This window comes from Malaclemys terrapin, chromosome 8 (assembly GCF_027887155.1).
Source record: "Malaclemys terrapin pileata isolate rMalTer1 chromosome 8, rMalTer1.hap1, whole genome shotgun sequence".
NCBI lineage: Eukaryota > Metazoa > Chordata > Testudines > Emydidae > Malaclemys > Malaclemys terrapin.
The window spans coordinates 15,016,469-15,033,900 of record NC_071512.1 but is presented as its reverse complement, the minus strand read 5'-3'; the positions used below and the strand labels follow the sequence as shown (position 1 = coordinate 15,033,900).

Below are 17,432 nucleotides of genomic sequence, written 5' to 3'. Positions count from 1 at the left end.
TTGGTAGGCATACACCTAAGGGGATTCTGGCTATATTACTTTCCCCTGTGACAGATAGCAAATGTCTACAGTCAGCAGTTTTGTTCTCGGAATCGGTTTGCATTTCAGTGGGTTCCAGAGTATGCATTGTACAGTGATAAATAAATCCTAACCCAGCTATACCAATTAGAAATCAGTTAAGGCATATTACATTTTCTAATAGATTGTGGCCGTACAGGCTGATATTACACACAAAACCTGTTCAAATAATGTTATTGAGGTTGCAAAGTCAAGCACTCAGAAGTTAAGAAATGCCAGATTTATGGTGAAGAAAAACAAACATTATTATGTACAACTCTCCCTCCCCCCCATCATCCGCAAGCTTTGAAACCTTCAGCATTGACGCACAGACTTCTGTACTACTCCAGCTAAAAGGAGTAAGATGGCAGGAAGAGGAGGTTGTTTTTCCAGAAAGGGTGGGGATTAGGGTTGCCAACTTTCTAAATTGCACGAAACCAAACACCCTTGCCCCACCCCTTCCTTGTCCCCTCCGTGAGGCCCCACCTTTACTCCGCCCCTTCTCCGAGGCTCCGCCCCACTCACTCCATCGCTTGCTCTCCCCCACCATCACTCACTTGCTCATTTTCACCGGACTGGGGCAGTGGTTGGGGTGCTGGAGGAGGTGAGGGTGAGGGGTGCGGGCTCCGGGTGGTGCTTACCTTAGGCAGTTCCTGGGAAGTGGCCAGCATGTCCCTCCAGCTCCTAGGTGGAGGTGAGGCCAGGCAGCTCAGCACACTGCCCATCCACAGGCGCCGCCCCTGCAGCTCCCATTGGCCGTGGTTCCCTCCTCAGTTTGGAGGGATCCCAGCCTGGCTCCCTTTCCTCCCTCCCTCCCCCTCGCTATAGAGCTTAGGCAGCTCCCGGGTGTCTCCGGTGCCAGGTGTGCTCCTGCTGCTTGGGGAATGACATGAGCCCATCCTGAGAATGTTTAGTGACTTTGGCAGTCTGCCAACATTTTTACTGAGGAACATGTGAGAGAAAGGAAATAGCAACTTTTAAAACTCGGTATCTGAGCTAAATCTTAATGGAATTTTGTCGGGACAAAGAAAAGGCAGTTCCGTAGCCTGAGGTGATTCCTGCTGCCAGATAGCAAAGGCTTGATGCAAATAATGGTGGTGTGAGAGCGTCTCAAAAAAAAAATGTTGTAAGAAACCTTAACAATGGAAAGTTGTTAGGCAACCAAAATCTAGGATCACTACAAGCTCTCCCTGTAGTGTGTAAATGTATGTGTAACAATCTTTCTAAAAATATTATGTGCTATGTTATGTAGCAAAAGTGCCCAAAATATGTAGCTAAAGTTGATCAGCACTTTCCATTATAAGACCCTGTTGTCAGTTGCTTATAACTGCTAGACTTAAACATTTCAACCTGAACTTTTCCATGCCAAGTGTTTGCCTGAATTTTTTTTGGAAAATTTCAGCTAAAATGGTTCATCTGTTTCCAGGAATAAGATTAGGGGAAAATGCATTGTTTTGCCCAGGTTAAAAAAGTTCTTACAATGGTTTCACTGAGAAGCTCTAGTGCCCTCTTGCTTTGGAGCAGAGAATTGCAATTTGGCAAGGGAGTCACTTTGGTGTCACTTTTAGTCATCCCTGTGAAAATTCACCCAAATTTGACCAAGCTATGAGTCTGAAAAAATTCATTTCCTCTATGCCCAATAGTTTGTTAGAGTTTGACAGCTAAATTCTCTAGAGATTCTGTCTGCATTGAGCATGTTCCAGTCCCTATTCTATTCTAGATAGGTCTCATACTGCGCTTATCACAGTAACATCTGTGTTGTGACAAACACCTGTCACATGTTTGTTCTGTCCTCCTCCCAGGGAGAGAAGTGTGTGCAAGGGAGTGTTTTGTTTTGGAATTTTGTTAAGAGAGCATGTGTGTGCTAGAGCTGCGTGGGGACAGTGCTAGATTACACAGTGGAGTGTACAAACTGATAATGCACGGCCACTGGACATCTGTTACCTCATATTATCATTAGCAATCTGAATGAGCTGCTGTGTGACTGGCTGGGTCAGTGTAGGGAAGATGAAAAGCCTTTGGGGAGACCAGGGGGACAGATCCTATTTCAGAAAAGAATCTTGAAAATACCTGCTGTTTGATGCAGTCAGTTAGACAGCTATTCTGATGGGTTAAATCCTCTCTCCATCCATCTTAGGGGTTTCAGCCCAAACTTCCCTTCATTTTGTTGGCAGAATGTTAACAGAGTTTCTAAGAATCCCTGTCACACATTACAGTTTCTCAAAACAGTTTCTGATCCAAGCGGGTTTTGCAGCTGCTTTGCAGCCATTATATCAATTATGCCGTGTCTTTGGACAGTATAGAAATGAGGTGTTCCATGGGAGTTACAAAAAGCAGATACTCTAAGATGTGACCCACTAGCTGTGATGCAGATCCCTATCCTTCTTGGCAGGTTAAAGGAGAGTTTCAGGTCACTGGGCTCTCCATGTCAAGAAGGAATGGAGAAGAACTTCGCCTGAGAGACATTAGTCACTGTTGTTACACAATGTCTGCAGGGCCACTTTGATGCCATGGTGGTGAGTGGGATCTAGAACCTGAATAGAGAGAATAGTCTCTAACTCCACCAGATCAGAAACGTACAGAATTTTAACATGGGGTTTGTACTTCCCCTTTGCTACTCAATGCTGACTGCAGCCTTTATGTTGTTGTTGTGGAATCTCCATCATTGGAGATTTTTAAGAGCAGGTTAGAAAAACACCTGTCAGGAACAGTCTAGGTAATGCTTAGTTCTGCCATGAGTGCAGGGGACTGGACTAGATGACTTTTCAAGGTCCCTTCTAGTTCTATGATTCTATGATTCTATGTGTAATTTTTTTGACTGAATGTGTATGCTCACAACTCAGCAGTCCAACATGAATACATAGATTCAAAAATTTAACAGCCTCAGACTGACATCACTTCAGAACCAGTGGAGTGTTGATTCTTGACAGGCACAAGAGGATTAAAGTATTTTCTAAATGTCAAGTGATTCACAGAAGATAAAAAGATATTTAAATCGATACATATAATAGGGCTTCCTGGAGCCCCTACTGAAATTGCATCAGCTGGGTTACAGACCAAATCCTGCTGAGAGGTGAGAACCAGGGACTTTCATTCACATAGGGCAGAGGTGTGAGACAGCACAATTATTCTGGGAGACCACGGAGACGATATATGTGGTCCTGGGGATTTCACTAACAAAACCCACATATGGTCAGGTTAGGTCATTTTTTCCACCAAACAATTTAAACAGCAATCAAAAAAATGCCTACAAAGGATTTCTTTCAAATTACTTTACTGCAGGAGTTAACTCGGGCTCTGACTCGGAGTTGCCTCTATCCCCCCTCCAGTCCACACACAAAACCCACTCACCTGAAGTGAGTAATGCTTTCAGCTCAGGCTAGCTGGCCCTGCTTGGGTTATGGGTTAAAACCTCTGTGCTGCTTTCACTTAGGCTAGTAACATATATCCTCACGGCAAAAGGAGCATGTTAGTAACATGCTCCTTTTGCCGTGAGGATATAGGCAAAATCCTGAGTACTGTATTTATAGTCCACCAAAGGATTCCCACAATTCCTCATGCCCCTACAAGGACAGACAAGTTCTCCCACAATTCAATGGGGGAGAATCAGAGCGGCTCAGCTTACTGCAAAACAAAGAACCATGGAAGTTCATGGAAGCCTCCAGAAGTTCTAGCAATGCACATGGGAAAGCGCATCACCAGTGAGAATATAGTCAGGCATTGCTGTGTGTCTGCTCACACCTGGGGTAGGCTAACCGAGGGGCTCAGATCCAGGTGCCAGTCACCTGAGTTAACTTTGCATTGAAGGCATACCTTATTGGATCATTGGACAAGTATCTGAAACAAAGTGGTCCCCTTTCATTGATACTTATGATTGACTAATATAAAAACTATGTGTATAATTAATCCTGAGCTAATGGCTAATGACAAGAGAGCAATGTCTATCTTGGCCTCTGATGCACAACTAAATAGTACGGAGTAACATGTACCAATTTTTAATATGTATACAGCTATGAATTGTTTCATATTCCACAAATGGGACCTGATGTTTTTAAAAAAAAAGTGTTATAGGAACAGGACATTACATCCATTGTGAAATGCATTTAACAATTTGCTCTGAAATATTGATGAACAAATGAAACAAACATTTGCAATGTTTGCATCAGACTTGTTAGTCTATTTTGTCTTGTGGTAGTTGTATAGACTCTGAAAGATGAAAAAGACTTTTAAAGAAAAGCTGAAGTAACAGGTATAACTTGCTTATGTTCTTTCCCTATTTCCTCTGATTTTCTTATACATAAGACTGATCCCCTATGCTGAAGAGTTTACAAGCTATGCAGTCCCCCTTCTGAGCCCAAGGACAGGAAAATGCACAAATACTAGACATAAGGACTAGAAATGTGGAGAAGACACAGAGTTGGTATCCAAACCGATTTTAAATAAGTAATTGGTATTCTGATTTTGTATACAAAGAGGCCTGAAGCTTTGAAATTCAGATCTAGATCAAAATCTCACAAAAGTTCAGGAGGATTATGACCAGTGTTCTCATTTGCGGCCATCTCTAATAAAAACAGTGCCTGGTGATTTAACCTGTACCAAATTTGTATTGAACCTTATGAAAGAGTGTGAGCAGGTGATAGCAGTTTAGGGTCCAAGCACCACGGAAGTCAGAGTAAATACTTCCAGTGACTTTACTGGGTTTTGGATTAGGCCCTTGAAGGAAGAGAACAATCTAGCCAGAAAAGGTCAGCCAGCGGCCACTGACACTATTAAGTCACTCTCACCCTTTCCAGCTCTCGGCAAGAAACATTATTGTACATCCTGCTCCAATGCGAAACCAAATCTATGAGTCAACATCCTTAGAAATCATAAAGGGCAAGTCTGTTACTTACCTTGTGGACCTACACGGGGAAGCAAGATAAAGAATTGTGTGAATCAAAGATAAAATTACATAAGTCTGCCATCTTCTGGTACGCAGGACTGACACCCATTTCCAAATAAGCACAGACCAATGAAGGGAGGACAATTAACCTGATGTCAGCCTATACCCACCAACAGAGTGTTAAGACTTTACTGTTATCCCGCCCTAGTCTGCCAACCAACCTTCCAAAATGAACTTTAAACTTCCATTTCTGAGCAAGCTGAGCAAACCAGGAAAGAACTATCTCCAGCCATACCCATCAGCTACCAGAAAGAAGAGGGGAAAGAGGCTGCAGAGGTTATGCTGATCCAGAACGACCTCCTCTTCTCCATGACCCAGGGGCATAGATCCATACTCATTCTCTGCATACCACAATGGCATTTGATTCTACTGAACATGAAATACGACTGTCCCTCTGTAGAGACATAGTAGTGAAGAGGAACAAGCTGAAATAGCTCCTAATCTTCCTCTGGGAGGGTCATTATGAGCAACTATTCCTCCCCTTCAGACCAGTTTCAGGATTATTACCTTACTCAATGTTTCCATGAAGTCACTGGGGGAGACCATGTGTCAACACATACTCAAATGCCAGTAACACAAAGACAATACCTAACCCTACCTCTTCATGGAAACAGCATTATCTTCCAGCTCATTGCCTGGAAGACATGAAGCCCTGGAGAAAGAACAGCTGGCTGAAACTGAACCCAGACAACTCTGGTGGGAAGACGAAAATGTTCTGAAGAGCATATCCCCCTCCATCGTGGTCATCTGCTCTCTGATTACACTGGTCTACAATTTTTGAGAAGTCGTTTGCTTCAGAGATAAAATGTGCTATTTATTATGTATTTTGATGTGCTGAATTCAAATATGACAATTAAAACAACTGATTGGCTACTGTTTCTAAGATATTTAAGTTTTTACATTTTATGTCTATGTATATTGTGTAGATAGTAGAGTTTTAATCATAAATTGTAAACCTAGGTCTTTTCATGTGTTTATGGTTGCTCTACATGATAATATTTCACCTGTCCTGTTTATGTAACACTTTAAAAATCAGCAAAAGCGTTATATAAATAAAATTTATTATAAAACAAAAGGCAAAAAAATATTATGTACATAGTTTAGTCCTATTCTACTATGTCTACTCGGCGCTTCTTGGCTTGTCTTTTGTATTCATTAAATGGAGCATCTCTTGTCACTGTCCAGCAATAGTCTGCAAGCATTGATGGGCTCCATTTGCCCTGATAGCGTTTCTCCATTGTTGCAATGTCCTGGTGAAATCGCTCGCCGTGCTCGTCGCTCACTGCTCCGCAGTTCGGTGGAAAAAAATCTAGATGCGAGTGCAAAAAATGTATCTTTAGTGACATGTTGCAACCAAGGCTTTTGTATGCCTTGAGGAGGTTTTCCACCAACAACCTGTAGTTGACTGCCTTGTTGTTTCCGAGAAAATTTATTGCCACTACCTGGAAGGCTTTCCATGCCGTCTTTTCCTTGCCACGCAGTGCATGGTCAAATGCATCATCTCGAAGAAGTTCACGAATCTGAGGACCAACAAAGGCACCTTCCTTTATCTTAGCTTCACTTAACCTTGGAAATTTTCCACGGAGGTACTTGAAAGCTGCTTGTGTTTTGTCAATGGCCTTGACAAAGTTCTTCATCAGACCCAGCTTGATGTGTAAGGGTGGTAACAAAATCTTCCTTGATTCAACAAGTGGTGGATGCTGAACACTTTTCCTCCCAGGCTCCAATGACTGTCGGAGTGGCCAATCTTTCTTGATGTAGTGGGAATCTCTTGCACGACTATCCCATTCGCAAACAACAGTACTTTGTGTATCCAGTCTGCAGACCAAGCAAGAGAGCAACAACCTTCAAATTGCCACAAAGCTGCCACTGATGTTGGTCATAGTTTATGCACCTCAAAAGTTGTTTCATGTTGTCATAGGTTTTCTTCATATGGACTGCATGATCAACTCGAATTGATGGCAAAACATTGCCATTATGCAGTAAAACAGCTTTAAGACTCGTCTTCAATGAATCAATGAACTGTCTCCACTCATCTGGATCGTGAACGATGTTGAGGGCTGCCATCACACCATCGATGTTGTTGCAGGCTACAAGATCACCTTCCATGAAGAAGAATGGGACAAGATCCTTTTGACGGTCACGGAACATGGAAACCCTAACATCACTTGCCAGGAGATTCCACTGCTGTAGTCTGGAGCCCAACAGCTCTGCCTTACTCTTGAGTAGTTCCAAATTCCTGACAAGGTCATTCAGTTCACCTTGTGTTATGAGGTGTGGTTCAGAGGAGGAGGATGGGAGAAAATATGGGTCCTGTGACATTGATGGTTCAGGACCAGAAATTTCATCCTCTTCCTCTTCCTCGTCTGACTCAAGTGAGAATGATTCTGGTGCATCAGGAACTGGCAGTCCTTCTCCGTGGGGTACTGGGCGTATAGCTGATGGAATGTTTGGATAATGCACAGTCCACTTTTTCTTCTTTGACACACCTTTCCCAACTGGAGGCACCATGCAGAAGTAACAATTGCTGGTATGATCTGTTGGCTCTCTCCAAATCATTGGCACTGCAAAAGGCATAGATTTCCTTTCCCTGGTCAACCACTGGCGAAGATTTGTTGCACAAGTGTTGAGCATATATGTGGGGCCCACCTCTTGTCCTGATCTCCAATTTTGCAGCCAAAATAAAGGTGATAGGCTTTCTTAACCATGGTGGTTATACTGCGCTTTTGTGATGCAAAAAGTCACTTCACCACAAACATAGCAGAAGTTATCTGCACTGTTCACACAAGTACGAGGCATCTCTGCTCACTTTGGCTAAACAGAAACGTGTCCCTTTGCAAAATCAAACACTGACAAATAAGAGAGCATGACACTGTATGATTTCTAGAGCTGATATAGGGCAATTTGTTCAGCAGAGTGATGTAAGCTTTGTTATGATTGCATCATCCATGACTTCTAGGAATAACATGATGCAATTCATATCATGTATGATGCAATACCAGCTTCAGATTGCATCATTCATTGTTTTGCCTAAAAAGCAAGTACTGTCCAAACCCAATCATAGATTTATTCATAGCTCCAGTCAAAGATGTATTTTAGTCATTTCTGGTTTAAATTGAGATCCCTTCCCTTTATAACTCACTTATCCTCCGCCATTCCCAAGTCAAGGGTCGTATATACTGACCCAATAGCATATCTTGAAAACTAGAGCCAATCAACAATTTTAAGCATCATTTTCGTTCTCAGTGACCCAGAATTAGTAAAGTTTGACTACATTTATTTCAGAAGCATTTTGGCAGTAGAGCAGTGTTATTAAATCAGGCTGCAGCACCTGGATCCGCCTGGACTCCTCACTCAATAGGATGTTCAAGTAACCACAACATAACCGTGTACAATGCCCTGTTCCATCAACAGCTGGCCAGAAGACTGCCCCCCATGCCATCAGACTCAGGCTTGGCTATAATGATCCATGCATTTGTGACTTCCAGCTTTGATTACTCAAGAACATTATACCTAGGAATGAAGTTGTTCTCTCTGAAAAAGCTCCCAATGGTACAGGGAGCATCGTCCCACAGGACTTGGTCTATGCCTGCACTTATGGCAGTAGGTAGAGTACATACCTGCACGCCCCCCTAACACATATAAGTAGTGGTGTAGATGGTGATGCACTGTTTAGGTGAGTACAGAACAGACACACCAGAAACATAGGGTCTGTACCATACACGGCTCTCCACATGTCCGTGCCATGCTGCTCCGCTGCTGTTTTTAGCAGTGTAGTGTCCCACTGCCTCCCCACTGCTGGAGCTTTCCCTGCTGCAGGGAAAGGCTCTGACCGGGAAGGCAGCAGGAAAAGTCTCCGGCAGCCTTTCATTGCCATGTGTAGCTATTCACCAGTGTGGATGCAGCCTGCTTTTCACTGCAGCATGTACCTACGCGTACCCCGTCAACATAAACAAGGCCTAAAAGCACATCACCATAGTGTTCAGTTCTCTGCACCTGGGCCCTCTTGAATGCCAAGTCACATCCAAAGTTTTGGACTTGATATTCAAAGCCTTTCATGGGACTGGTGCAAGCTACCTGTGAGAGATCACCTCTCCCTCTGAAGCCATGACACCCTGTGACAGCTATGCCCCTCAGGAGAAACAGCGGTGTAAATGACAAGCATAAGAGTCTCATGAGCACAGGAGACAGCTCTCATAATGGCTGATCTCAAGCTGTAGACTTCATTTCCCTACAAAATTAGAATGATAGCAAATCCCAGCACCTTCCCAATAAAGGGCAAAGCTCGCCTCTTTGATTTTACTTTCCACAATAGTTAACAGATTTTAAAAATGTATTAAAGCGAACGTTAAAAAAATTGTATAGTACACAGGTTAAGAAAAGAGTGTCTGTACATCTGGGTATAGTGCTTGGATTATTTAAAAAACAAACTTTGTAGTTGCAAAGTCATAAGATACATATAGTGCATAATCAGCAAGAACCCAAATGTAGGTGAATAAATTAAAAAATACAGTTTAGATATTAGCATCCAAGTATTCGGGGACATCACTCATGAAAAGTTATACAGAGAGTCGGATGTGGAAAGCAAATATAGCAATGAGTGAAGATTGTCCCTCAGAATTGAGAATTTAGGGTAGGTTGTTGTGATGCTCTGTACCTCAGGGAAACACCTACACCCCCATGTTCATCTTTATAAAATGATTTTGTGATAGCCAATGCAAAGTTTGTCATGTTGGGTGTCTTCGGAAGACACAAATCGGACATCAGGAATGGTAACATACATAAGCCAGTAAGTGAACACTTCAATCTCCCTGGTCATTCTATTACAGATTTAAAAGTCACTATCATTGAACAAAAAAACTTCAGAAACAGACTTCAAAGAGAAACAGCAGAACTAAAATTCATTTGCAAATTTAACACCATTAATCTGGGCTTGAATAGGGACTGGGAGTGGCTGGCTCATTACAGAAGCAGCTTTTCCTCTCCTGGAATTGACACCTCCTCATCTATTATTGGGAGTGGACTACATCCACCCTGATTGAATTGGCCCTGTCAACACTGGTTCTCCACTTGCAAAGTAACTCCCTGCTCTCCATGTGTCAGTATATAATGCCTGCATCTGTAACTTTCACTCTATGCATCCGAAGAAGTGAGGTTTTTACCCATGAAAGCTTATGCCCAAATAAATCTGTTAGTCTTTAAGGTGCCACCAGACTCCTTGTTGTTTTTGTAGATACAGACTAACACGGCTACCCCCTGATACTTGACACCATGCAAGGCACTAAATTTAGCTGTATGGAGTGGAAATCCATCAACCTCAACAAAAAACTTGCACAGATACAAACAGACATCATCTTCCTCTCCAAAGGCAAACAGATGGACATCATACCAAATGGACTGAAGGTAAAAAATCCATTGCAATCAACATACCACACTGACTATGGGGAGAGACTGTGCCACACACTCTCAAAGAAACTGAGGAACCACCTGATCAGCATCCTGTACAGCAGACAGGAGAAGATCAAGAATGAGCTCTCAGAACTGGAGACTCTCATACAATCCCAACCTTCCACACAAACTTCCACGTGGCTGGACTTTACAAAAATGAGACAAGCCATTTACAATGCACACTTCACTTCTCTACAGAGGAAAAAGGACAGTAAGCTATCTAAACGCCTACCTGCCACAGGGGGCTACAACAGTGGTACCCTCAACTCATCTAACAACATTGTCAATCTTTCCAACCACACACTTAGCTCAGCAGAAGAGTCTGTCCTATCTCGGGGACTCTCTTTCTGTCCCACCATCCCCACAAACACGATACAGTTCTGCGGTGATCTGGAAGCCTACTTTCGTCGTCTCCCACTCAAAGAATATTTTCAACGCACCACTGAACAGTGCACTGACCCACAGGAAGCCTCCTACCAACACTACAAGAAGAAGAACTCTGCGTGGACTCCTCCTGACGGTCGAAATGACAGACTGGACCTCTACATAGAGTGCTTCCGCAGACGTGCACAGGCTGAAATTGTGGACAAACAACATCACTTGTCCCATAACCTCAGCCGTCCACAACGCAATGCCGTCCACAGCCTCAGAAACAACTCTGACATTATCATCAAAGGGGCTGACAAAGGAGGTGCTGTAGTCATAAAGAACAGGTCGGATTATGAACAGGAGGCTGCCAGGCAACTCTCCAAAACCACATTCTACAGGCCACTATCCTCTGATCCCACTGAGGAATACCAAAAGAAACTACACCATCTGCTCAAGAAATTCCCAGCTACAGTACGGGAACAAATCTACGTGGACACACCTCCAGAACCCCGACCAGGGGTATTCTATCTGCTACTCAAGATCCATAAACCCGGAAACCCTGGACGCCCCATCATCTCAGGCATTGGCACTCTTACAGCAGGATTATCTGGCTATTTGGACTCTCTCCTCAGACCCTATGCTACCAGCACTCCCAGCTATCTTTGAGACACCACCGACTTCCTGAGGAAACTACAATGCATTGGTGTTCTTCCTGAAAACACCATTCTGGCCACCATGGATGTAGAAGCACTTTACACCAATATTCCACAAGCTGTCAGGAACAGTATCCCTGATGAGGCCACAGCAAGCCTGGTGGCTGAGCTTTGTGACTTTGTCCTCACCCACAACCACTTCAGATTTGGGGACAACGTATACCTTCAAGTCAGTGGCACTGCTATGGGTACCCGCATGGCCCCACGGTATGCCAACATTTTTATGGCTGACTTAGAACAACGCTTCCTCAGCTCTCGTCCCCTAGTGCCCCTCCTCTACTTGCACTACATTGATGACATCTTCATCATATGGACCCACGGAAAGGAGGCCCTTGAAGAATTCCACCTGGACTTCAACAATTTCCACCCCACCATCAACCTCAGCCTGGACCAGTCCACACAAGAGATCCACTTCCTGGATACTACAGTGCAAATAAATGATGGTCACATAAACACCACCCTATACCGGAAACCGACTGACTGCTATACGTACCTACATGCCTCCAGCTTCCATCCAAGACACATCACATGATCCATTGTCTACAGCCAAGCCTTAAGATACAACCGAATTTGCTCCAACCCCTTAGACAGAGACAAACATCTACAAGATCTTTATCAAGCATTCGTAAAACTACAACACCCACCTGGGGAAGTGAGGAAACAGATTGACAGAGCAAGACGGGTACCCAGAAATCACCTACTACAGGATAGGCCCAACAAGGACAATAACAGAGCACCACTGGCCATCACATACAGCCCCCAGCTAAAACCTCTCCAGCGCATTATCCACGATCTACAACCTATCCTGGAAAATGATCCTTCACTCTCACAGACCTTGGGAGGCAGGCCAGTCCTCGCTTACAGACAACCCCCCAACCTGAAGCAAATACTCACCAGCAACTACACACCACACCACAGAAACACCAACCCAGGAACCAATCCCTGTAGCAAACCTCGCTGCCTACTCTGTCCCCATATCTACTCTGGCGACACCATCAGAGGACCCAACCACATCAGCCACACCATCAAGGGCTCATTCACCTGCACATCCACTAATGTTATATATGCCATCATGTGCCAGCAATGCCCCTCTGCCATGTACATTGGCCAAACCGGACAGTCCCTCCACAAAAGAATAAATGGACACAAATCGGACATCAGGAATGGTAACATACATAAACCACAAAAAGAAGAACAGGAGTACTTGTGGCACCTTAGAGACTAACAAATTTATTAGAGCATAAGCTTTCGTGGACTACAGCCCACTTCTTCGGATGCATATAGAATGGAACATATAATGAGGAGATATATATACACACACAGAGAGCATAAACAGGTGGGAGTTGTCTTACCAACTCTGAGAGGCCAATTAATTAAGAGAAAAAAAAAAAAAACTTTTGAAGTGATAATCAAGCTAGCTGAGTACAGACAGTGTGATAAGAAGTGTGAGAGTACTTACAAGGGGAGATAGATTCAACGTTTGTAATGGCTCAGCCATTCCCAGTCCTTATTCAAACCGGAGTTGATTGTGTCTAGTTTGCATATCAATTCTAGCTCTGCAGTCTCTCTTTGGAGTCTGTTTTTGACATACCATCAGAGGCTCGTTCACCTGCACATCTACCAATGTGATATATGCCATCATGTGCCAGCAATGCCCCTCTGCCATGTACATTGGCCAAACCGGACAGTCTCTACGCAAAAGAATTAATGGACACAAATCTGACATCAGGAATCAAAATACTCAAAAACCAGTGGGAGAACACTTTAACTTGTCTGGTCATTCAGTGACAGACCTGCGGGTGGCTATATTACAACAGAAAAACTTCAAAAACAGACTCCAAAGAGAGACTGCTGAGCTAGAATTGATATGCAAACTAGACACAATCAACTCCGGTTTGAATAAGGACTGGGAATGGCTGAGCCATTACAAACGTTGACTCTATCTCCCCTTGTAAGTATTCTCACACTTCTTAACTGTCTGTACTGGGCTAGCTTGATTATCACTTCAAAAGTTTTTTTTTTTTTTCTCTTAATTAATTGGCCTCTCAGAGTTGGTAAGACAACTCCCACCTGTTTATGCTCTCTGTATGTGTGTATATATATCTCCTCATTATATGTTCCATTCTATATGCATCCGAAGAAGTGGGCTGTAGTCCACGAAAGCTTATGCTCTAATAAATTTGTTAGTCTCTAAGGTGCCACAAGTACTCCTGTTCTTCTTTTTGCGGATACAGACTAACACGGCTGTTACTCTGAAACTATACATAAGCCAGTAAGTGAACACTTCAATCTCCCTGGTCATTCTATTACAGATTTAAAAGTCACTATCATTGAACAAAAAAACTTCAGAAACAGACTTCAAAGAGAAACAGCAGAACTAAAATTCATTTGCAAATTTAACACCATTAATCTGGGCTTGAATAGGGACTGGGAGTGGCTGGCTCATTACAGAAGCAGCTTTTCCTCTCTTGGAATTGACACCTCCTCATCTATTATTGGGAGTGGACTACATCCACCCTGATTGAATTGGCCCTGTCTACACTGGTTCTCCACTTGCGAAGTAACTCCCTGCTCTCCATGTGTCAGGATATAATGCCTGCATCTGTAACTTTCACTCTATGCATCCGAAGAAGTGAGGTTTTTACCCATGAAAGCTTATGCCCAAATAAATCTGTTAGTCTTTAAGGTGCCACCAGACTCCTTGTTGTTTTTGTAGATACAGACTAACACGGCTACCCCCTGATACTTGAGTACGGTTATAGGTTATAATTTCATGTATATAGTTATGAGGCTGAAAATGTATCCTCATGGCTTAAAGCAGGCCCATGCAAAAACTCTCCAAGAGCAGAGAGGCAGTTCACACCTTTTCAGGGCATGGATGGCCCAGCCTCACAGGAACAAAGGACACTGACTTAGGCAGCAACAAAAGAATCTGTTAGACCCTCGAGGGAGTCACCCCCTTCCTTTGGTCTGTTTGGGACTGCGATGAGGTAATGCCATCTGACTCTGAAGGGTGGTGTAGGACAAAGCCAAGAGGAAAGAAAGGACATGATAAAAGGGAGAGACATTTTGCTATGCTCGTTCTCTTCCACCTACATCTACAGACACCACCACCACCACCACCAAGCAACTGAAACGCTGATCAAAGGGGAGAGCCTGACTGAAAAGTAACCAGCCAGCCTGTGGTGAGAAGCATCTAAGTTTTTAAGGACATTGAAAGTGTTAAGATCAGCTTAGAATGCGTTTTGCTTTTATTTCATTTGACCAAATCTGACTTGTTGTGCTTTGGCTTATAATCACTTAAAATCTACCTATGCAGGGATACGCACTTCCTAGCACTGAAGCGGAGTCCCATCCAGTTGGCTGGTGATGTCAAGCATTTGTTGGAAACTCTCAGGGTTGTCTGCGTAGGCCAGGATATTCTACTACTAAAAGCAACAATACTATAATTGCCACACCCAACATGCAATCAACGGGAGAAAAGGAGAGAAACAGAGGTAGATTTTAACTTTAAAACAGGGCTTTGGAGCAGTGGAGCTGCAGGCTTCTGCCTGGAGCTGGAGGGGAGCCGGAGCACAGCTCCAAAGCCCTGCTTTAAAACAGGTCAGGCACTCAAATACAACAGCAATAAGGCTGGTATAAACAGGGGAAAGGCAGAGAGCTGCTACTATGGGCTCACAGGGAAATCAGATATGATGGCAATTAAAGCTTTGTTTTAAAAACTACCTGTCATTTGATAGCGCTTATTTCATTGGCAATGCATCAGGCAGAGTTGTGGGAAAGAGATCTTTACTGAGTTTGCACAGAGGCCAGTCTTACATGCTGAGCAGCCTATATTTATCCAGTAGCAACCTCACCACTAGCTTGCACTCCTGAGCTCCAGCTGTTGAACCAACGGAGGTGTGACAATCAGGGTCCAGACACCCCAGTGGGAGAACAGGGGGTCTGAACCCCAAAGAGTAGGCAACTGAATCAACGGTTTGTAAATAAGGTTATTGGGTTTAAAAATATGCTGAGTGAGGTATTTTATGAAAGCATGTAACATTCTGAACTTACAGTCATTGTGAGATAGATTTATAACTCAGTCTGTATACCTATGTATTTATGTGTATAAAAACTGTGCTCATAACCTGTACTACAGTCTCAAATACACCTCACAACAGAGAGGGGCACCTCCTGGAACCTGACCCTCTTCCATTACATTACAGCAGCTCTCACTTCAGCTGGTGAGTGAAAAAAAAGAGTTCCCCAGGAATATTCATTTGGTGTTGTTAATGAATTTGCCTTCACTGTCTTCATGCTCTGTTTGTGATCCCTTTCTACAAATAAGATTTGCTGGCACAAATGCTCATGAAAAGTGAATGTAAAATGTGAGCAGTGAAGAGGGAAAAATGGGTTTATGATCTCTTTTTGTCTCTACAATCTATACAAGCAGTCTGTAAGGTTTCTTATTAAAAAAAGAAAGGTAGTGATCATAGTAAAGGAAGGGGGTTCCTCTTGTTTTTAAGAGGAAAAAAAAAAGGATTTCAGACCCTAGAAGACTCTAAGCTGACTAGAAAACTACTGAAATTATGAGATCGCAAGAGACTGAAATTGTGCAATTGAAAGAGGAAGAGATTTTTAGTTAGATTGTTTAAAACTATTCCTATCTGGGTGTTCTTGTTAGCACTTATATTTAACTACAATGAAAAATACACAGTTTGGACAAATATTGTCTTTGTTAAAGATTCACCAACCTCATCCCTTCAGTAAAGATGCCAGGCTCACAATACACATGCTCCGAGTTTCTCCCAATGTCAAGAAGTCTTCCTGAAAAACCTAGGAAGACTAGTCTTGACAGTCTTAATTTTTAGGTAAGAAAGTAAAACTGTAAAAACAAACAAACAAACAAACCTGTTAGTCTCTTTATACAGTAGAAGCAAAATCTCTCTCTCATACCCATTACTGTTTATCTTGGCACCTCACAATCTTTAATGTATTTCTCTTCATAACACCCCTATGAAGTAGGAAAGTGCTAGTACCCTCCTTTTACAGGCGGGGAACTGAGGCACAGAAAGACCCAGTAAGTTATACAAGATAGTTAGCAGAGCAGGGGATTGAACCCAGTTCTCCCAAGTCCCAGGCTAACCATTAAACCATCCTTCCTCTCAACATTTCACTTATCTGTTTGAGGACAATGTGTGTGAGAGAAAGAGGCAAAATTAATCAGCAAAATTATTCATTATGACTTGTTTGCTATATATAACCTATCACTTCATGCACCTAAATCCAATCCTTGAATTTCTGAGTTCTGAAACACCCTCTAATATTCCTAAGGGTAACTATTGAGTAATACATAACTACAGCAGAGGGTAATCATTCAAGCACAAAGAGAATACAACTTTCAGACAGCAGATGGCAGCGTTAGACTAGAAATTGAGAAGGACAAGGTGGATGAGGTAATATCTTTTATTAGACCAACTTCTGTTGGTGAGAGAGACACGCTTTTGAACTTACATAAACCCAAAAGGTTGAAAGCGTGTCTCTCTCACCAACAGAAGTTGGGCCAATAAAAGATATTACCTCACCCACTTTGTCTCTGTAATATCCTGGGACAAACACCACTACAACAACACTGCACATACAAATTAAGAAGATTTGGGGCATCAGAACAACTGCACAGTGTATTTTCTTGGGTTAAAAACAAAAGTTATATGATCCCCCTTTACATGCATGGAGAAACTTTTTTTATGCTTGTAGAAAATCCATGACATCCAGTTATCCTAAAGTTAGTTAGTATTATTGGATTAACAGTTTTAAAAAAGTCAGTGCCCATTTTGTAAATATACAATACAGCACTGTATGCGCTGCCAGGTGTGAGTATCAGTATCAGTCAGCCACCAGGCAGCCTGCCTCTAATCCAC

General features: G+C 42.9%; 1 long non-coding RNA gene across 2 annotated transcripts in view; it reads right to left on the bottom strand.

Moving 5' to 3' along the window:
• LOC128841491 (uncharacterized) overlaps positions 1–17,432 on the bottom strand; it is a 39,477-nt gene that overhangs the window by 10,195 nt on the left and 11,850 nt on the right. For both annotated transcript variants that reach the window (XR_008445857.1, XR_008445856.1), the window contains exon 5: positions 16,266–16,396. This is a non-coding gene — a long non-coding RNA (uncharacterized LOC128841491). The remainder of the gene's footprint in view (positions 1–16,265; positions 16,397–17,432) is intronic.